The sequence below is a fragment of the Ischnura elegans genome, chromosome 4 (genome assembly GCF_921293095.1).
Source record: "Ischnura elegans chromosome 4, ioIscEleg1.1, whole genome shotgun sequence".
In the NCBI taxonomy this organism is placed as follows: Eukaryota; Metazoa; Arthropoda; class Insecta; order Odonata; family Coenagrionidae; genus Ischnura; species Ischnura elegans.
The window spans coordinates 112,939,116-112,962,945 of record NC_060249.1 but is presented as its reverse complement, the minus strand read 5'-3'; the positions used below and the strand labels follow the sequence as shown (position 1 = coordinate 112,962,945).

General features: G+C 40.2%; 1 protein-coding gene across 5 annotated transcripts in view; it reads right to left on the bottom strand.

Annotated features, from left to right (window-relative positions):
* Positions 1-23,830, bottom strand: part of LOC124157899 (protein phosphatase 1 regulatory subunit 14C) — a 359,548-nt gene that overhangs the window by 46,318 nt on the left and 289,400 nt on the right. The window lies entirely within an intron of this gene.

Below are 23,830 nucleotides of genomic sequence, written 5' to 3'. Positions count from 1 at the left end.
ACAATTAGTTATTCCACCATATGGCTACAATTATGCAAAAAATGTACATAAAATTACTCGTGTACGAATAGAAGCAGAATAATGTCGTGTTTGGTGTTGATTTTGGGACGAAAAGCCAGCATAGCGAAAAATAAAGATGGAGAAGTGGCGCTTTCCGTACGTACTTGATCAGAGTAACGAATAACCACGGCGTAAAACCGACCAACCTTGAGGAGTGAAGAGCCAAATAACCGCTGCCTATTTATCAGTAGTAATTGACCTCCAAGTAGACAGTCCCATTAGGGCACAGGAAAACTCATTAGGGTGAAAAAGAGAGATCACTCGCTCAAAGAGGTCGAAGCTGAGTATTTTAAGGAACGGCCCAACGTCTCGTGGGCATTCGTAGACCTACATAGATAGACCTATAAGACCTCATTTAAGGAAGGATTCGGACAGGATATTGTTCGAGAAACAAAAATTTACTGCCTTTACTAATGAACCTTTCCGCCATCAACTGAATATCCCGTGCAGAGACCTATAGCATCATCCATAACATGATGCTTTCTCCAAACTACAACAACGGTAGGCGCAGAAACAATGCCTATGGCAACCATTGTCATGCGGAGGCCATAAAGCTTTCATTTTAGACCTAAAGGCTTCATTCAAGCACAGGAGCCTTTCCATGGCACAATATTCTTTCCACTGTCACAAATATTACATGAGTCAGTATTTATTTTAGTCTCTGAAAACATATCGCAGGAGCTTTGACCCTGAAGGACGGAAAAAATTATCTAGTGATTTAGGCTTTAGACCAAAACTTTAAAAGCCATCATGCCCATATTAGATACGCGGAGAGTAACAGACGACTAGTCATTTTATCCCTAAGCCGCCTAGGAAATTCATCCGTCAAACCTCTAACGCCCCCTCAAGTTCATGTTCATGGTGAATCCATTGAGGAAAAAAATATTCTCCTGAATTGATATCATAATGTCGTTAAAACGTTAAAACTACAGAACGATAGTTTAAGTACCGTACATAGTTTTAAAATTTTCCGACAGGACGCACAGGTAATAGCTTAAAGAAGGATTTCAGATCATGCAGGTGTAATTTTTCCACATCGGAGCAAGAAAGAAATAAACAGTAGAATAGCGCAGGCGAAGAGGGCTTTCTACAAAAAGAAGAATCTTCTTACAGCTGAAAATGCCAGCATAGAAGTAAGGAAACAATTCATCAGATGCTACATATGGAGTATGTTTCTCTATGGAAGCGAGGCTTGGACGTTGACAGCAGCAGAGAAGTCAAGAGTGGAAGCATTCGAAATGTGGTGCTACCGAAGAATGATGAAGATAAAATGGATTGACCGCGTGAGTAACCAGGAAGTGCTAAGGAGAGTAGGAGAAAAGAGAAGCCTCCTAAAAACATTAAGCAGAAGAAGGGACAACTTAGTTGGCCACATGCAGGCACGATGGTCTGATGAGGACAATCGTTGAAGGACAAGTGGAAGGGAAAAAGGGCAAGGGACGGCCCCGAATGAGTTGTATAGGACAGGTTATAAAGGATGTAAAAGAGAATAAATATGTAGCTATGAAGAGATTGTTAGAGCGTAGGTTTCCGCGGCGATGGTTTGATCTCTGCATTTCTCCAGGGTTTTCTTCCGCGTCAGATTGTTGGTTGACAACAGTTTCGCTGGCTATCCTGCCAGCGTCTTCAGGTCGAAGGTGTCGGCTGTTGGTTTCTGCCTCGCTTATATACTGTAGGCTGGATGGGAGCTGCACTGTGATTGGCTGTCTGACTGGGTGCTTCTCTCTGGTTTTCTCCAGAAGAGATTAGCGGATAGGAGAGAGAAATGGAGAGCTGCGTCAAACCAATCTTTGGATTGTTGACTAATGATGATGATAACCCCTTACTTTGTTCTGGTCTTCTTATTTATCTTTCTTAAATAATAGCAGTGACCACATTATACTCGACTGTTTTCTGAACGATATACCAAATAATTGAATATCCGTAGCCACAAATGGAACTGTATTTATGAGGACTTAAAATGAATGTTTTCTTTCATTTATAAAACTCTCAACATAACTACATAAATAATTTTTGGTTGATAGGCAACACTTAAGTTCACTGAAGACTATCAAATTTTTTTTTTTAATTTAATGTCACTATTGCATGGATGCAAGAAGCAACCTTAGCATACTTCCCCACAAACTCTTAAAAGGGGGAGTGGGCATATCACTTCTGCACGTGAGCAGATCGTCTGCAGGTAGACGGGAACACACAGAAGGAGAGATGGAAGGGATGGAAATCGACCAACGCACCGCGAAGAATGCGAGGAATTTCGCACAAACCAACATCCCCGCCTCCCTCTATACGCGAATCGGCAAAACTCAATGAAAAACGCTCCGCTCTCAAAAACTTACCTTACTCTGTTTTTTTTTCTTTCCTCTCTCTCCCTCTACGTATGTCCATACTCCCCTCCATTTCCTTCTGCCGTTCCCTCGCATTGCTCGACGAGTTTAACGAATCCATTAAAAAGCCGAGAACGCCGCAGACTCTCTGCGGTGGAATTCGCGGTTTTTAATGACGCTTTTTTCAGCAACGATGCGGAAATGAACGTCTTAATCATGTGACGAGCGATGCACCGCGTGAGGGCTATCTTTTTTTCGCTGAGTTGCCCGACTCTATTCTTCATTATTATTTTTTTAGGAGAGCAAACGGGGATTTTTAAAGTGCAAATGTTAGACGATAAAAGAGCAACGAATGCAAAAGGTTCAAATACGAGAGAGAAGGGGGAAAGAAAAAGAAAAACTTTGAATGTACCCTGCCCGCGTGCGAAGCGATAAAATGGGTTGCTAGGGTGACGAGTGAGCAACCTGGATACAGTACAATGACCAGTGGCGTAACAATGGGGGGATGAGAGGATAGATCCCCCCCCCAAAGCCTCGGAGAAATTTAAAAAAAATATTTAAAGCTAATGTCTATTTTTCACATTTAATAACTGTATCTGCTTAAAGTTAAATTTTTAGGGTCAAAATGAAACTTTTAATATATAATAAATAATTTTTAGGGTAAAACGTATTTTCAGGCATGTCGTTTTTCAAAAGTTTTCCCCGATCCCCCGTTACCTGGGAGGGGGGTCGCCAACCCAGGCCATCCCATCCCCCCCAAAGCATATACCTAGTTACGCCAATGACCACGACAGTATCTTTCTTTGATGAGAAAATAAGACAAAAATCTCAAAAAATGCAAAACTAAAGGAACAGAAGTTTAGCTTGGAAATGTTTCAGCACTGAATCCTCTATTTTCTTCAAAGCACAACTGAATCTTTATGAACCGTACACCCACGTGCATCTTAACAATGGGTAGCTATGCTAGCGAGAGACCAACCTGGATACTTCAGAGTCAGTATTTTCCTTTGTAGCGAATTAAAAACGGGCAAATAAAAAGCATATAAAAGTCATACATGAATGTCCTTTAGATTGTAAAAATATCATTTTCGGGGATTTTTTACCATTACTTTTTTAAATGAACGTTAAAATTTTCTACGGTGCTAAAAGGAGAAGAGGCCATTCTAACTTTTCATTTGTAAGTTCTCACGATATTCTTTCCAGCTAAGCGTGGAAAAAAGGGCAACTCGTCGGATAAACGCCACAACTATCCGTGCATTCAGAAACGACTCGCGTGGAAATAGAAATGGAAGAAATATTCACAAGTCTCTACCTACTCTATGTGTATATATATTCATTTTCAAGAAAGGAGCATTTAGAGAAAAAAAATGAAACACTCGTTCATTGAGAAAACAAAAGGCGTATCTGGCAATGCATAAAATAGCGAACGTTCCGCCCTCTTTCAAGTCGTATGTTTCTCTTTTTCTCTGTTCCCGTGGCTGAGGCGAGGAAAGAGATGAAAAATGAAGAAAAAATAGGAAGAGCTTTACAAGGAAAAGAAAGAAGATGCATATAAACTCACACACACAAGTACACACAACGCAAAAGGAGTGGATCCTCTTCAGAGAGTGCAATTTCCATTTCATCCATGGCGGGCGAGTGAATAAGGAGAAAAAAAGAAACATACACAAAACAAATGCATCGTGCGTCTGTTTTGATGTCTTCTTTTCCCTCTCTTTACCCACACAGCGGCACAAAGAAGGGAAGATTCCGCGGTTTACCCTTACCCTTCTTCCAGCACGAGCAAACTATAAACCCCCTCCCCCTAGTACACAACCTCCTACTCCTCCCACACACGCCTTCCCATCTCGACGGAAAAAATATATGAAAAAAAATAAATAAAAAAACAAAGAAGAACCGGTCGGCGGCGGCGTCGCGGAGCGGACGAGGCGACACGCGCGCCGCCCGCCGCCGAGGAGGAGAACAACAACAACAGCGCCACCTGCCACGCCTAAATACTCATCTCAACAATCTCTCCTTTATTCACACCTCCTCGCTGGACCCCTCACAGCTCCCCTGGACACTCCACTCACGTCCGTTGAAAGCAATTTTTTGTCCGACGGCAGATGACCGCTGCGGAAATAAGGATCGCTCTTTAACTGACCGAAGGAAAGAAATGCAGGGTGATCAGCCCTATGAACGTTCTCCGCTAATTTATAACGTTTATAATTTGAAAGTAGATCAATTAAAAAAAACAAAGGACTAGCTAGCAATTAAAAATTGGGGAAATGGCTTAATAAAATCCATTAAAGATCATAAGCCGTATGTATAAATGCGCAGTGGCACATCCAGAGTGGGGATAGAGTCCCCCCTTAGGTGTCCAATTTACTCTAGATAGAATGGTAATTTTGCTCAGACCTCCACCACTGCTTGGAGATTACTCCCCAGCTCTTCAACCAAGCCCTCCCCCCTTGTCCTTATCCTGGATCCGACGATGTAAATGCATAAGTAAATATTTGAACGCAGACTTATTCTTTAAAATCTAAGAAATAGCCAATGTTTAACCTCTAGGGAATTTCCCCAAATACATTTCATTGAGATCCGGTTCATCCAGCTTTCGTATTGCCGCTGGTCGAAAATCTTAGCCCCTATTTACAGCAGCGAACAATTTACATGAGCCTACAAAATTTTTAATAATAACAAGGACTCCGAAGTAAAGTAGTACAAAAGAAATTTCACACCGTTAAAAAAAAACAAAATTGAACATCTTCCTCTTAAAAAGGAATTGAAATTTCTAAACCTTCTTCCATTGTACGAAATAATCAGGCCAATAACTTGCTACGCAAACCATTTGGGAACAACTTACTCAAGGAGTCTCTTCAAAGGATACCGTAACGCGAAGATTTCCCAGAAAAATAGTTTGATTTCAAATTGCCTTAGGATTGTCCCTGGTTGGACAAATTAATCCCATTTTTCGACAGCGAGCATTTGACATGGGACAATAAATTTTGATAATCAAGGACTCCGAAGAAATATAAAATAGATGTTTGAATATTTTGGAGGAGAAACTATGACATCACAATAAAGAAGAGAGAGATTATATTTGAGTCAATGGGATCTCTATTCTCTGCGTGGATGGAAAAACAAAGTGAAGTATGTCTATACTGCGTTAATCAAAGCATAAGCAATTTTTACTTTAATAAATAAAGTATGTTCAAACTTTTCACACTCACAGATTCCACACTGACTAAAGAGTCTTAAGAAAGATAAGCATTGAGCATGTTACATTCTAGATGAATTACTTAGAGAAATTGACATTGTTTACCATCCATTATGATTGCACGTCGAGAAACATCGAAGATCACCTCAGATCGTAGGAATAACTTCCGACTGCCAATGCGTTCAGTGAAGAAGCACTTCCCAAAGACGAAGCTCACTGAAGACCAACAAATCATCACAGCTAGTGTTTGTGAAGTTAAAACATCATGACGGTATCGTCAATCATTTTCACTTGTAAGAAGGCCGTGGTGACGGTTAAACGATTCTTGGCGGTGTTTCCTCATTGTATTGAATGACATGGACAAATAAATGTTTACGAATAACACATCATTAATGTCATTTCATTTACTGGATAGGTAAGAGATGCAGCGCGCAAATGATGTCATAATCACTTATCTATGTGATGCCATACTTCCGCTATTTCCTTTCTGTACCCGTATCGTGATAACCTTTCTTGTTATTCACTGATGGTTAAAGATACAATGGTTTACTACGCAAATGCCAAATTCAAACGACCTATAACTCATCGCATTTGACTGAAATGGATAGGTTTAATTTACAGAAACCAAGAGATGTTCAACAATATGATTTGAAAAGGAAGGCGGCATTAATTATCAGCATAAATACTAACGGAAATTCAGAACTTCCTAAAATCAAAACACTCGATAAATTAATTTGATAATACTGGGACTAGCCACGGTGATATCTTTACGGAGCCACCTACAATGTAAGAATTGTGCGAAAAATCCATTGGGAAAAAAATCATTCGCCTTGACCAGGATTCAAACCCGGGCGAGAACTGGCAAAGCACTCGAAAGGAAATCGGGGGATCCGGGTTCGAATCTTGGTCAAGGCGAATGATTTTTTCTCTGTGTATTTTTCGAACTCAATAAATTGCAATATCCTTTTTGAGAGGGTATTCATCAAAATTCAAGCCTTCCTTTCATATGAGAATTATAATCATACGCTTCCACGCTATATTTTCTACTACCCATGCAGAAAATGATATGAAATTTAGTTAGCTAGAATGTGAAAATAGGAAATAAGACAATGTTGCACATTGACAACTGCAGTTAATACAGTTTACATTGACGACTCGGGGGGGCTTTAGCCAGCTCAGGCATTGGTAACACTGGCAATTTACAAATGTATCAGCAGAATGATTTGCTAACTATGAATCAAAATTTTGTCAATCGAAATGTGTCAAAATCGAACGTAATATTTTAAACAATACCTAAGGGACTAGGAGCTGTGCCTTAAAGAGACTCAATCGTGGCAGAACATTTCAAAGCAAAAAATTTTACTTAATATGCTACAAAATATTTTTCCATTAGATGACATCCATTGCTGAGGTAAAATGAAAATAATGGTACTCCTAAAGAGTAAAATTCAATGGTTGTATTTTTAAATAAAGCTTTATTCTAGTTTAATGAGCCGACAGTCAGTGCCATTTCCAAGTACCAAATGCTGTGACTTCAATTACTAATATTTGAAGCCAAGATTCCCGAAACTGGATTCATTTAGATTATTTTTTCACACAAGCCGCTTTTTCTTTACATTTTCAAATCTAAGGACGACATCAACTCCATTTTTTTATCATTTTTAGATGCGTTACTATGGCAGCTATAGTATTCCCGAAGGTTAACTTTTTTCCCAAATTCTTGCCAAGCTTAGTTTATTTGCAGTTATTTTCTGAGCTCACCGCGTATGAAAAGTGAAATATAGCCCTTATTTCAAGGTGGCGGAGTCTTAATTCTTCAGCTCTCTTTCTATCTGCGTGACCCAGCTGATTCCACCTCGAACTCCTACCCCCACCTCACCCTCTAAACTCCCTCCCCTCCGGTCGTCACGCCTCGCTCGCGATAAAAAAAACACCGCTGGAGCGGAAGATGGTGTCTTCCCCTCCCCTTTTGCACCTGGCGCCGCCCCTCACGCGCCCCATCCCACGCCCCCAACCTACCTCAACGTCAACCCCATCTCCACTCAACCTCCCACCACTGTCTCTTCACCTATCTTTAAAAAAAAAACAAAAAGAAGTAAAAAAAGCTTTTCTCTCTCCCGGCACGCCATCGAATCATCAGAGGTGGGCCGGGAAGCAGTGGTGGCTTTTTCGGCCTTGGATCATCGCCTGGAGGTACCGAGTTCGAGCTCTGGAGGGTGAAAACCAGTTTTCGTGGATATCACACGTTTGCAACTCATATCTTTCTTGCATTCAAACTCTGTGCGTGTGTTAGGAAAATAATTACAATGCAGGAATACTTCCCGGGTTTCCGTCCGGAAGTTGATTTGGATATATGGTGCTAAAATGTCGTAAAGAAGCAATGAAGATCATAAAAGCGACTCTAATTAACCAAGAAGACAAGACCATCAATAGGGACAAAGGCTTCCAGTCAAGTAATACGCGGAAGAGGCAATAAGAGGAGATACTTCTTTCGATTGAGGATCCACACGTATCTCTTCCACAACTACCTAGATTAATCCGAGATTTCCTTATTACATCTTTAACTACGAGGACGAAGAGTCAAAATCTGCTATCGAAAAATCACTGGAAATGCATCGTAATGACGAGTTAAAAACAATATTCACCTCTCTTAGGAGTTAAATGCATCACTAAAATAATCTTAACTTTAATAGGAGGTGCTCGTCATTTATGCTGCGCTCTGCATACATTTCCTCGACTACTACAAAATTATCCAACATTTACTCACTAAAACTTTACCTATAAGGACGAAGAGGACAACGAAGCTGCCACAACGCATTGAACTTATAATTTTTCAAAATATTCACCTCTTTAAGGATCTTTATACAAATATTTCTTCGACTACTGCCAGCATTTATCCGAGAACCCCTAATCATACAACAATAGGAAAGAACGAAGAGGAGAAAGAAGCTGCCGAAAAGCATCCGTGTCCAAGCAAAATAAAAAAAGGCAATACAGTTCTTCGAAACGCCCAGGGTGAACTGGAGGGGGGTGGGTGGCATCATATTCCGGTTAAGAGGCGTGGAAGATACTCCCACTCATATCTCTCCCTCACACACTCTGCACCACTCTTTTCTTTTTCCCTTGAACAACACACACGCCCACCCACCGAAAGGGTCATAAGCCTCTCTCGCGGAGGTCGGTGTTGGTGTTGTGTGTTTGTGTGTATATAATAGTGAGGTAGCAACGACCATTTCTCGGGAAGAGGTGTCACCGTGGCCGGTTTCAGCCCGCAACGAGAGTGGTTATAACGCCTTGAAAGCATTCCGTGTCTCCGAGGAGATAATGTGGGATATGGCCAGGCAGTGGTTTTACGCTCAAAAGTGGGAATGTAGAAGGAACGGACCGAACTGGATAGCAACGAACGTGTTTCTCCAGAGTTTTTAATTGTCTTCGGACGACCGTTCGCTCCGACCGTTCGGAGGACCTTCAGGAACCTTCAAATCAGTGATGGCATATGAAACGAAACGAAAATGCTTCGTTTCGACCCGGAGGGAAACGAAAATGCGAGGACTACTGTCTATAAAGCAAAAGGAAGACACCAGAGTTTCAGGCGCTATATCGTCTAAACGAGGCAATCAATATCAATGCAAAAAAAAGCGTACGACAGAGAATTTATTTTTACGTCGAATGATTTACTTTTTAAAAAATTCCGCGCCATAGTATTTCCTGAACTTAATTTTTTCTAAAAAAATTACCCGTGTTTTGCGCTTAAAATCAAGTTGCCCAACTTTGAGCGCTTGGAATTCCCGTAGTTTTCGTTTCAATAAATTGGAATTTTGTGATGAGAAAGCCATATCTATTATTGACAATTTGCAGAAAACAAAAATCATCGGTAACTTTGATTACTACTGGCGTAAGCTACCCAGGGTTAAAATTTCTTGACACAATTTTTCTCCTGCCTGTATTACGAGAACTTCACCGTCTTGACACGGAATGAAGATGTTGAACGACTAGTATATTGATAGCCATGGACTGAGCGACGCACTTAGTGTTACGGAACACCTTTCACCACATGAGTCCAAAATGTAGATTCATGGGCGGGATGCATTATCGGATCCAAGGGACTTTGTCTCGGCGCAAAGTAACCGCAGAGGAGGGGGTGGATTCGGGTCCCTTGGCCAAATTAAGATATCCAAACTCGTCCTGAATAAACGCCGCTTCATCGTTCCTCCGTATTTGAACGAAGGGATAATGCGATCTCAGCCGAGGGATTGAGGATAATCGCATACTCGGGTACTCAATCTCACAAGCAAACTTGCTGATATGCAGTGTGTTGACAAGTGAGGTAATTGCGGGGGTGATTTATTCGAATGACAATGATTCATAAGAAAAACAGGCGGAAGGGACTTCAGTGCTTGGTGCTGCTGGTCGTTTTCCATCGTTGAACAAAAACGCAATCCAAGAAGTTATATATAAAAAGTCTCACTGCTTATTTTTATGTCATGATTTGGTGTTAAACATTTCACCTTCAGGGTAAAAATAGTTTACGATCGAGGTTTAAAAAATTATGTTTCGATGGGAGTAAATCGAAGTTCCTAACGATAGTCAGAACATATTTGGATGATAAAAATTACGTATTTAAAAAAATGGCACATTTTAATTTAAATAATTACAAATTCATGAAAAATTACCACGTTTTTTCGATTCAATGATAACCGGAGTGGGAAAAAGGAGGAAAACGAGCAGACTATGAGGGATGTATGGGATAATTAGCGGGGAATGAGTATGGGAAAACCTATGGAATGGAACATTAAAGCCAAAATTAGTTGGAAAAAAAATTATCACCAGCTGAAGATAATGCCGATTCCAAGGAACCAATGTAAAGAAGTTTTCATTCCAAAATGAAACAATACTGACCGGAACGATCTACCAGCAAAGCAAGAAGGATGTTGTCATCATTTTATAGTAGGATACTGCTAGAGAAGGAAAACAATTATATTGTTAACATGCATATCTATGTTACCAACGGGACAATTGCCACTAGTGAAATTTTGAAAGAACAATAACAATAATATTTCAAATGTGAAGCATTTTCATCAAATGACACGGAAAAAATTCATTTTAATGTTAAACGAAACAAATATATATAATTTAATTTTTCTCGTGTTATTGAAGCTTCTTCATGATATATCTCCACCAAAGAGTCGTTTTCTAGTAACGACACTTAATATAAATACAGAAACTGCATGATACTACCAGTGAATAAAGTAGTGTACTGCATTTAATTGTCAGACTCACTTGAAAAATCAACAAACCGAAGAGAAAGACCAGGGATTAACTTTTTGTAGATGGCACGTGAGGTTTTAACGCTGTTCAATCCGCTCCTTAGAAGAGCGATAGGAGGTCTTCGTCACCCCAGGTGGTTTTACTCCCACGGAAGATGAGGCTGATTGTGACGAAGCCGATGCGGGTGTCAACAAACCGCAGAGCTGTCACAGGTGGCGCTAAAACCACAATCTGTCATTATGCCCAATCAAAATCGATTCTACGTTCCCGGCGCGGGGCTTCATGCAGTTAATCACGTCAAATCGGAACGGAGTCCTGCTTCAAAAACCTCTTGAAAAGGCAATCACCACAAAAATGACTGGTGAAGTGAGCGCTAAAAGGGAGGCAGTGGAGAAAAAAATAAGTGAGACACTTGCAAACGAACAAGTGAGGGAGAAATAGCGGAACGATCGCTGAGAAAAAATCTCCCAACACGCGATTGTGAAATATAAATGAGGAAGTACCAACTGACGTAAGGTGATAAATATATCATAAATTCGAATAAATTCAACAGATTCAGGCTTGATAAAGTGGAACATATAATTATAGTTTTGGAAAAGTGCAACTACACGCGTGATTTTTATTTACAAGGCACAACGCAATAAATATGAAAAAAATGCGCTAATTGAACAGTTGTAAATGGATTAAATGACAGGCATGATAATGAGCATTACATTTGCTTCTTCTTCCCCTTTTCTTTTGTACTTACACGATGACAGTTTCAACGCCTTTTCAATACTTGTGGACTTTTGGGGCTGAAACTCTAAAATAGAAGAAATTATGGTCTCTATCTGAATCGCTATTTATTCCAATAATTTTTACCCCGCACACTATTTTTTAAGAGACGCGTTGTATTCCCACTGGTATTGCATTCGCATTTACGGAGACTCCTCATTTCTGTTGCTAGACCTAAAGAAGATCATTGAATCACTACCCGTGGCTACTTTGCCCTTATATTGCGGTATTATTGTATCGGTAGTGTAATTTTAGGATTCTATTAGTACTTTCTATTGATGATATATGGGATACTAAGGCCCATTGGAAGTTTGACCAAAAGCACTAATGCCTTAAAATTGCATTTTGTCTGAAACTGCTAAGTTTAAACGCGATCTGGTGCTAGGGTATCTTCCCTTGACGGAAAAAGTTTCAGCAATATAGCAATAAAACTCGTGATTTAATTTTAAAAAATTGAAATTCACCTCATTACAATCGGCGTCCTATTAGACAGTGACATAATTTAATTAATCCTTGTTATGGCTTCAGAGAACTTATCCCGGCTAAAGCAAAATGTAAAAGTCATACACATCGCCAAAGTATGAGTGCAAAAGTCATTTTCGTGAGATCTCCTACTTTTAATATTTAGTATCTACAGCAATTCCTGGAAGAAAGCTGACTTGTTATAGATGAGCAAATTTTTGAGACTCCTTCAAAAAAAGACGGCATGATCCAAACAAATCCTTCTCATTTTAAATGAAATAAAATAACTATGTTTTATTCCACACTTTATTTTAAATCGTACGACCGGTTTCAACACTTAGTGTTATCATCAGGTACACTACACGGTACAGGTAACACTAAACACTAAGTGTTGAAACCGGTCGTACGATTTAAAATAAAATAAAGTGTGGAATAAAACATAGTTATTTTATTTCATTTAACATGAAGCAATTCCACAAAGTAACGCCTGAGATCGTGTCTTAAATCCTTCTCACTTTGTTACGGGGTGTGTAGTTTGAAACTCCAACAATCCTAGGTAATGATTTTGATCACGGCTCCAGTCACCAATTCACTTTCGAAAATTTTTATATTTACATATTAATTCACTTCTTAGATTTACATACCTACGCTTGATACCACACATAGTTGACTTCTCACACAGCTATCGGAGCAGGGACGGGACCCTTCGCACGGCGCACAGATTGAAAGAGCTCGCCCACAAAGAGCAAAGGAAATGACGTGCCATAGCAGACCATTGTGTTCTCGTCAGGGCCGGGCACCGCGACGAACAGGGGTGCTTTATAGCAGTAGTCCCCGAAAACCGTCGCAAAGGGCTCCGGTGCAAGAGAAGGGTTGTTGATAAAGGAGGGTTGCTGTTGATGCAGGAACGGAACACGGATCGATAAATCAATGGACAGCGAAGAGACGGGGCTAAAATCTCGGGCGTCCATCCCATAAAGAGTGGGCAAGCAAGCAAGCACACCTCTTCTCACGGATGAGTCGTCTGGAGCGCGCGGGAGAGGTGGTCCGGAACAGTTCAGCGACATCGGAACCAAAGAACGAATGGGAGGGATGAAAGAAAAAACGATTTTCACGACGGAGGAAAAAGGAAAGTTTGTGTATGGATACGAGACGGAACCACTGGTGGGAAAAAGGGAAGTGAGGTCGCTCGGGGTAAGAAACGCCGCATTCAGCACGATTTTTATGAAGCACGGGCAAATTTTAGAACTTGAAATAAGGACTTGAATAAAGTAGAATCCAATCACGTTGTTCGTTGATCGAACCCAAATGTTGGTTTGGATAGGTGAGGGAAAAGCTCGCATCACACTAACCCAATTTACTGAAAATCTTTAAAGAAATTGAGTAAAAAACTTGGTCTTAGATCGAATACTATAATGAAGTTCATTACCCTCAGTGATTCAACCAGAAGGTTAATTTGGATAAGTGAGGGTAAAGCTCACCCCAGACCAAAGGCGTGATAATATAATAAATACAGGATGTGAAGAGCCAAGTCCTTTACCTGAGACACCCGGCACTACTAGTATTTTATTTGTGAATTCCCGTAAGGCTTCACCCGAGATTTGAACCAGAGACCCTCCAGTAAGAAGCCAAGTTCTCTGTCCACTAGGCTACCATGCTCCTCCACACGTGCAAAGAAGAGCGGGAGAAGTCTTCCGAAAATACTGAGATAAAGACCTAATCGGCCAATCATGAGACGATGAATATCTCATGCAGCTCAGTGAGACGCAAGAATTTGAATTTAATTTTCTTCCTCCAGTCGGTTTGTAGGCAGATCTTATTAATAGTTCGCGGGAATCTTGGTTCTCTCATTTAATTTCCAATGTGATTCCAATGAAAACTATCTTCATGGCCATGTAAAATCGCTCTCTTAGCCTGACATTTATTGAAGTAAAAATATTTTGTTCTACAGAAGAATTTAGCAGTTAGATGTACATTAATCATAAATATCAAATATATCAACCGTTTCCCCACACCATGATAAACGATGAAGCTTTTCCACTGCCTTAATTTTAGGGAAATTAAACTCGCTTTGGAAAACTAATGTAATAATGTCGTTGTCTTTACTTCACAAGCGAATTTAGGACTAGATAGTCATCTCTTACAATTAACTTGTCTGACAATCACATACATCCATGCCCTGGATGGTGATCAAACCACCCAGGCGGGATTCGAACCCGCGACCTCTAGGTTAGCAGTCGGGGACTTTACCCCGGCGCCACCGAGGCCGGCAATAATAATATGGTCTAATTGCCTCAGAGTTTGGCTATAAACGATACAATGTCTTAGGTAATCGGGCTAACCTTGGAAAATCAACTCATTAGTTTAATTGACACAATCCGACGTCGACATGTTAGCTCATTCATAACGTCATGAGGAAATTAATTTCAACATGGAGTAGCTTCAATTGCTCATATTTTAACTTTGAAAATTTAAATTTGAAGATTATCTTTGAATATCATAAAGTGGAATTTAACTTCAGATAGAAAGAATTTGCTACAAAAAGATAGGTATACTATTGATGTTACAGCAGCCTGTGATATTAGTAAAATTTTCCATTTATACTTCCAAAATCCATTCCTAATTCTAAATTTTACCCCATCTACGCCTCCCAGAAATATATACACCAGACTAGCTATACTTAGGTCCTTATAGAGCAATATTGTTTTACACTCATCATAATGGTGCATTTCTAATAATTTGCGGCAGATTTTCCAAGCTTCTCTTTCTTCAGACAGCTCTTGATAATGACATGTAAGCGTTGAAACCGATTGAGTGAATAGTGTTGAAAATCCTATCTTACTGCAATGAAGTTCCAATAAGTGAACTCGTCAACCATCGATATGACTAGTGCAATCTAAGGGAAACACCATCAAACTGATTTACCACTAAAAAATGCTAATACAGGAATTTGGGGTTATTACGTGGCTATAATATATCGCCCAAAACTACCTCATTACGTAAAGGAATGAGACAGCGGGGAGGAAGGGTCCGATATGGCCTCTCTATCAACGCACCAGAAGGACGGAGGGTATAACTGACTACACAAGGGGGATCTGTTTATAAGGCTTCCTCACGCAAGCGAGCCCCCTTCGCCGTTGATTTGAGCCGGGAACCCAGAAAATGCGTGTGGGGGAATCTCTCGAGGGTGCATAGCTTAGCACCACCTCCAAACCCCCACCACTACGTAAATAAAACCAGATATTTCATAACACAGAACCTCTTCTGCGCTTCATTATGCAACGCGTAAATCGTAGCTGGTATTCGGAAGAGGGAGGATATGTTAGAATCATGAAACCACGGAGTGGCAAATAAAAAAAATATAAAGAAAGGCAAGGACTGACTACTTCTACAGCCATAGAAACTGAGCGACGTAAAACTTGAAAGCAGCCACAATTTCGTGTTATATCTTATGGAAACAATAGAATAAAAATCTTTTGGCCTAATTACTTAAAATTCATGAATTCAACAAACAGATAGCTTGGTAATTTACACCATTATGAAATAGTTTCATCGATTTCGTAGCTAAATTAACAAAATAAGGATAGCAAAAAACAATCAAAACACTCAAAGCGATTAAAATATACAACTAAAACTGGAGCAAGTATGTAAAGCATAAAATAACAATCCAAGGAAGAGAAAGGGATGAAACACATCAGTGTCACTACGTTTTGGAAGCTTTCATTCCAATATATCTAAATACCTAAACCAAATACAAATTTTCCTTATTAATGAGGAAATTTTGCTCGAAAAATTATAATTCATCATTTTAATTTAAAAAAGGATGCCTCGCCATTGAAAACAGGTAAATTTCCTTGATCGCGAGGGTCCCTACCTTGGATCAGATTTTTCCTGGTTCCCAAGGAGACCAATTTGCATTTTCCAGGAAAATATAAATCCTTCATTTTAATAAACGATGCTTCGGCATTCGTGTAGCTGAATGGGAGGGCTAAATTTTAATTTTTTGCGAGTATATACGCATTTGCTGCCCGTTTTATGGAAGGAAAATATCGGTTATATCAGAAAAAGATAATCTACGAAGATTGGCTCAACTTTCGCAGAAAACTACCGGAGAGGTTGGACAAGCGGATAGCCAATCCTAATGACTAGGAAGTTTCAAGAAAGAATAGAAAAATTGAAAGTTAACTGGTTCTCACGAAAAATTTTTATCCAGGAAATTTCCTTACAGCGATGAATTTCATGAGAATATTTCATTCTATACCTTATTGTTTTAAAAACATTATTGGCGCGATCATCATTAATAAGAAAACAACTGTCATTGGAACATTACGTACAGCACTCTCCAAGTATTTCTCGGTGACTATCAACTTTGATATTTGTCCTTATCAACGTGATCTATTTCGACATTTCTTAAAAGAATTCCAACTTTCAATAGGAACACAGCCAATTTCCAAGTAAAATTTAACCGCACCTAAGAACGTAAAAAAGTAAGTGAATTGCTTCACTATTCAAACGTGAATCCGATTGTCCGTAAAAAAAACATTTTTAAGCTATCGACTCGTTGGCCGAGCAAGCCATTTTGTAATCTTTCATCGAAAAAAAACAATTTCTAGATAAACTAAACAGCATGTATGACAGAAACAAACTTTAAGGATCAAATATTAAGTAGATTACTTCAATATTTTAAGCATGAATACGATTGCCCCGGCAACCATTTTTAAGCGATCAATTCGTTTGCCGGCTCAGCCATTTAGTATCCAGATATTCGAGATACGAATATTTAGTATCGCCCGGTTGGTGAGGGGAGTAGGGGGATACGATAGAATCCCCGAATTTACGACTTCCGAGACAAGAAATCCAAATTATCCACGCGTAACGCGGGGGTCTTAAGAGGGGCTTGAGACACTTAAACCCGAAAACGCTCATCCCCACCATTACACGCGTCCTTGTCCAGGATTAAGAGGGAACGGCGGAAGGGGATAAGCTTACAAAATCCAGCAGCCCGTTCTCTATAAGGAAATGAGCTTATGGAAGAGATTGATGCCGTACAAAAACCACCTCTCATAAAAAAAGACTGGGGATTGGCGTAGGACCTAAGAAATCTAACTGATAAAAAATTAACAAAATAAATAAGTTGAATAAAACTACCACTATTGTTTAATTTTTACAATAAAATTTATACTTTTTCTGAAATTAAATATAATGTTCACTGATGAATACAATCATTGTAAACGGTGTGCCCCTCCGATAACCTCCGCTCATTAAAAGTGACCCTCAAGCCCAAGCAATTGCCCACCCCTGGCGTAGGGCAATCTGATTACTATTTGGTAATGTATATTTCAAGCCTGCCGTATGAACGGTGGTGACATTTACATGACATAAATTCCCCTGGACCGGAAATCGAACCACGGACCTATTGATTTCCTTAGACCACGACGACAAGGTAGACCACGATGACCATCGTCGTAGACCACGACGCTATCCAGGTTCCTGAGTTCCCATAGCAATCTAGTAAAGGTCAAAGGTCCGTGGTTCGATTCCTGGACCAGGGGAATTTTTTCTCATTGCAATCCATTAATATTAATATTATTTACCAAGGCTATAAGAATAATACCGGTTAAATTGCCCACCGAATCAAATCCGCCCTATCTAGTAGCCCAACAATACGAATCTGCTCATCTGGCAGTGTCCGGAGCATAAACGCTCACCTCCACGTTGGAGAACAGGAGATGAGCGTTTATGCTCCGGACACTGCCAGCTGGGCGGATTCGTAGTGTTGGGCTACTAGATAAGCGGATTTGATTCGGTGGGCGATTGTTAAGCGTTTTTGCAGTGGAGGTATCGTAATACTCGGGAAGAAGTACCGTATACCGGCAAAGGTTTACCGGAAAACGATTTCGGTTTCCTTTCTCTAGGGGAATTCACAAGAGGAGGCCTCAGTCCGTCCCGCAGAATGTTGATTCATGCTGCCACTTTGGGCTCCTTTTAATCAGTTCTCGAAAATATCCGCTTCGCAGCGATGTGTGCAAAGAGCGATAATTATCAATATTTGCAATAATAGATTATATGCACTCATGTATAATATCATCGAAAAGTTATGAGTTTGATAGTTTATATCATCATAGCTATACGGTGCGGAAACATGCACAGTTAGGAAGGAGGACGAGAAAAGACTGGAATTATTAACGACTGAATGCCCTTTATTTTACATCAGGCTAATTTAGACACCGGGTTTCCCTCCACCTTCTTATCCATGCCCTTACTTTTGGCGCGAATGACCTAAACTGTCGGTCAGCCGCGATGAAAATGACTATGAGTGAAGCTTTGCTTCCATTCCATAATTATTTCTCTCGTTAAACACGAGACAACTTTTATTATTTTCCTAGAAGAAACATCCAACTCATAAACGACTAAACAGTAGCAACAGAAATTAAGAGGTCACTCTACTACTAAGAGAGACTACTCTAAATAGTTATCTAGTAAGCTTCCATGTAGGCTTCCGCGGAGATTTCGACTGTAGGCAGTGATTCTTCCAGATATCCTTTTGCTTATGTCCATTTTTATGGAAAACGCTATCCAGAGAAGTGGATAAACGCGGAAGAAAACCAGGAAGAATCGGTGCCTATGCATCTACTAATGCACCTACCAGTCCTGTAAGCTTCCGAAAAAGCGCCAAGCTCCGCTTACTTTTCCTCTAGCAATAGCTATGGCCGTGGAATAAATTTCACGATAATCGCGCAGACGGTCGACGAGATAAGGCGAAGAAATGTGTTACTGGGACGAAATCCACGCGGCGCTGACTTTGCAGGGCGATCGCTATCCGGATGAGCGTTCGCCGCCCACCGAACGAGCCGCCCCGAAGAGATCCATCCTTTGTACGAAGGGTAGGTACGTTCTCTTCTATTAGAGGCCGGCCTAATGCACCCTCTGCAGGCAAAACGGAAAGCATACCTATCCCACGTAAGTCCCATTAGGTAGGAATACACTCAAGTCGAGGCGATGCTGTAGATCAAACGCGAGAATACTTGGAACACCATGCCGATCGCATTCAGCCACTATGAGATATAATAGGGAACTAGATCGAGTCTTTGGTCAAGTCCGTGGTATGGTACAGACCTTTTATTACTCTAGGCTAGAATCGTCACATTGGCAAAATATCTGTCCCTGTATCACAGCAAATATCAAAGCCTTTCCATTTGCAGTTTAGCCTAAATGATAGATGTCACGCAATTACGTCATCGCATGCTCAGATGTAGTTATTTTCAAATTTAAGAAATACATAGTGAGTGCTACAGAAGTAGAATGCTAGAAAATAAATGGTATTACAAAATATTTTCCACATTAAGGCAAAATTTTCAAGAAGATGACGGACGTAACACAGAGCCACAGGAAAACGTGACCCAAGATTCGAGCTAATAAAAATATACTTATAGCAATAAACAAATATTCGATAAAAAATAAACATATATTCGATATTATTAAAAATCGCGCCGACCTCGGTAGCGGTGGGGATAAGTCCTCGCCTGCCAAACCGAAGGTCGTGGGTTTGAATTCCCCAGGGTGGGTGGTGTTGTATATTCTCAATATTGGAACCCCCGTAGTAAAGGCCTTTATGTGCTGTGTACGGGTACTTTGGTAATAAATAAAATATTTTCGACACGAGCTGACGCCACGTATGGGCTAGTGGTGTAACTATGGGGGGAGGATGAGGGGATAGATCCCCCCCATACCTTCAAGAGAAATAAAAAAAATAATATTTTAAACCTTTTTTTGACATATAATAACTGCATCAGCTTAAAGTTAAATTTTGAGTGCCAAAATAATGTAAAGTGTATTCCAGGCATGTCATTTTTCAAAATTTTCCCGGACCCACCGTTGCATTGGGGGAGGGGGTAGCCACTCTAGGCCATCCCATCCCCCCCGAAGCATATACCTAGTTACGCTACTGGTATGGACTGTTTACGCTTTCACAATTGACGGACAAAGGAAAGGAAAAATGAATGAAACAAAATTTAGGATAGTTCCGTGGATATGCGGTGTCACTAAGAGAAGACAAGGGCAATAAATGACTTCATCAGAGGGATTGGTAGAGGGCGTGACCCTGAGAAAAGAAGATTCAAAGAGGCGGCCGATTGAGGCGGTTCCACGTAGACAGAGAGAGAGGGAGGTCTTTGGACAGGCGAGAGGAAAATGGAAGAGGAAGAAATGAGGATACTGCGGTATCATGAGGAAAGAGACAGGGTAAGGGATGACTTCATCGGAGGGTGGGTCGGGGGATAATACCGCTGGGAAGAAAGATTCAAGGAAGACGATTGGCAAGGTCCGCACACGCTCTAAAAGAAGGGAAGAGATAATATGAGGAGATGAACAGCTGAAAGAGAGAGATTCACTCAGCGATCCAACCAGAAGGTTGGTTTGGTTATGTGAAGGTGGAGATCACTCCGGACTAGACTCATCGTTCCGGGGAAAAAACGAATTCCCATTCCTATCCGTTCGGCAAAATATCCCTTTTAATTTATCGTTTTTCGAGGGCTGAAAAAAAATATCGGACTTTTGTTAATTACGAGTGCATTTGTTTAACTAGAGCCACAAACTTTTTATCTCCTTCAAAGTAGTTTTGTATATCGGACCTGGGCTTCGATCAATTCGAGGGCTTCTAAATGGTATCGTAGATAACAGGGAAAGAGGTATTCTACATCTACATACGATCTGGAAGGTCCTTCGATAGAAATTCGGATGCCAGCCGTTAACAAGCAAAAGGGATATGCTCTAACAATATTCCGCCGAGATTTTAATAAAGTTCTTAAATCCTCGGGGGAAAAATTAATTCCTGTATCTATCCGTTCGGCAAAATATCATTCTTAATTTATCGTTTATATCAGACCTGGAAATGTAGTAAGGTTCTACTATTATTATTCTCCACGTTGCTGTGAAAGATGATAATCCGCAATTGCTCACGCAATCAAAGTCTAAACCGCAGCCTACGAATCTATAGGGGCTCCCAACCTAATTCGTGAAACACTTCCTGTACGCCAGTAGGAGTTCATAACGAATAACGCAGCTTTTATTTGTAAAAAAAAAATTCTCTGCAGGCACTTTTTCACACTCGGTTAATGACCTCACGGCAGTTGACGTTTCACTGGAACTCTTTTTCAACACCATCAGTGCTATTGATGACTGATGAACGGCATCAAAACCAATAGCAGGATATAGTCTCAAAATGTTCTTATTAAATATATATTAATCCGAGCTATGAGGTAAATTTAATATTACAATGGAGATGAATACCTCTCAGCGCCCTGTATCACATAATCTAAGAATGACACGAGCGTCAATATAGGGTTAGTAGGAGGTGACCTGGCAACCCATTGCCCCAGGGAAGAAGGGTCGCAGGGGGGGTTGGGGGTTGGTAGGGGGTTTGGCAACGCGAAATTGCCCCCGAGAGGGGCGGTGGCACTTGTTGATACCAGTCGGAATCCATAACGACCCGGAGGAGCAGAAGGGGCGGCCCGAGGTTTCGGTCCGACATCGATCCATAAATAGAATCGGCGTGATCCCGACACAATGGCCTGCATCACACCACATATTGAATCTGATTGGAGAAGAGTTATTTTTTAAGATGCACCGACTCTCATGAGATAAAAGGAACAAGTGATGAAGGAAGTAACAGGGAAGAAGTAAAAGGAGAAAATAGGAGAATTGACTGATGAGCTACGTCCAAAAAGTTATTCAGCTACTTTTCGAATATTTCTTTAAATGTCACTTGAGGCCTATACACAACGGTCGATTGAGTTTTTTTTAAACCACAATTTAAAACTATTTATTTTTTACCGAAAAATAATGCATTTTAACTATAACCCACAGCTGACCTAATAGGTATTTTAAGAAACCTAAATCAGACTCATATCACATTTTTATCACCTTTAATTATGTATCACTGGTAGATGACATATTTCAAATGATGAAATACGTATTTCATGAATTTATTTCATAATTTTTTTATCGAAGTGAGAAGAGTACATTAAATGGCGAAAATTATGTGACAAGTCCGCATAATCCCGAAAATATCAGTCTAATATTTGAGATGCTTACCTAACAATGAAGTCGGCTGGCATTTTTGGCTTTGGCCACTCTTATGTGATACTATAATAAATGCAATTTAACTTCATGTTTGCTCGCGGCCAAAGGGTGCAAAAAGAAGGAACATTAAAAAGGATAAAACTGTATTAAGTCTCCCTTTTCCTGTTTAATGGCGCACATTTTTCATTTTTCAGCAGTGTGAAAAAAAATCTCCCCCCCAACCCTTCAAGAGCAGAGGACCAAATTTTCGTAATTTAATCCCTACCAAGAATCCACCTTATCCTGCTCACGTCAAAGGCTGCAACTCCTAAAAATACTTCGAGGAGGAAAAAAGTAGGGACGTAAAAACGTTCCCGAAAGACAAATGAGTGGTTTGGTAGCCAAGGGGTACAAGTGATTTTTTTCTCTACAGAGTTAGATACGGTTAATTGTTAGAATAAATACACAAAAACCTGGTTGCCAAGGGATACGAGTGAGTCTCAGTTCTGTCCTGACATCGAGTAGAAATTCAAATGCACTACTAAACATCTAATTGATCTCGTTTGTTTTCTATGCCTAATTTCTGTACCAAACTCTGTATAGAAAAGAGAAATCACTTGTACCCCTTGGCTTGCAAACCACTCATATATCATAATGCTGGAAATATAAACTAGTATCATTCCGCAAAATTTTATCCTACTGCGTGCATTTCAGTATTTCAGTATGCTCTCATGAATTGTTATTTCATAATGTACGTATTTCATCAATTATATGTATTATATGCTTATAACCCGCCACAGAGACACTTTCATGTGTAAGAAAAGAGAAATCACTTCTACCCCTTGGCTTCCAACCCACTCAAATATTATCATTAAAATGTCACGTGAGATGATCTCGTGGCCCTGTGGAATTTTTTTCACAGTTTCTCGTTCTTCAAATTGCGTATTGGTGCTACATATAAATGTATGCATATTGAAGTGACTCCCTTTAGGACTCCTTGCCTGGGTGCGTGGCTATTTTCGCTCCCGCGGCGTTATTTTAGGGCGAGGCCGCAAATTGTATTAAGGGGATTCCAGCACCCATTACGGCGGATTAAGGGTGCCGTGCCTTTCGAAAAAAAAGAATGACTGCAAAGCCGCCAAAATGCCTTGCCTTTTTTCCCCTCACCCATCTCGGTCGCGAGAACGCTTAAGTATTCTCGCGATCGGGGATAATAAGTGGGCAGAATTGGCGCGCCGAACGAAGCCGATAATCTCCAGAACCAATCAGTCTAGTCGGACCAACGCTGGTGGTCGGAGAATCCAGCGAAAGGAATGAGGAGCTGGCATGAGAAGTGAGGAGGACAGGATATACATGTATCTAATGTTTATATCGATACATGGGATAGTTCGATCTTTTTCTATGTATCGATACATTTCTCTAAGCGTTTAAGCTATCTTCTCAGATTTCAGAGCGTTATGTAATTCATTATAGGATTTATTAATGTAAAACAGAATAAGATAGAAAAATGAGCTATTTAATTACTCGTATAATTAATGTTTATGTGGAACAAATTCGACAGATTCCGGCGTGATACAGTGGAAGTTCGAGCAATTGCAATAATCAATGCACTTTTCCAAAATTATTTTAAGACGTCGTACTCACTAAAATAATTTTCGAAAAGCGCAACTACCTTTTATTTAAA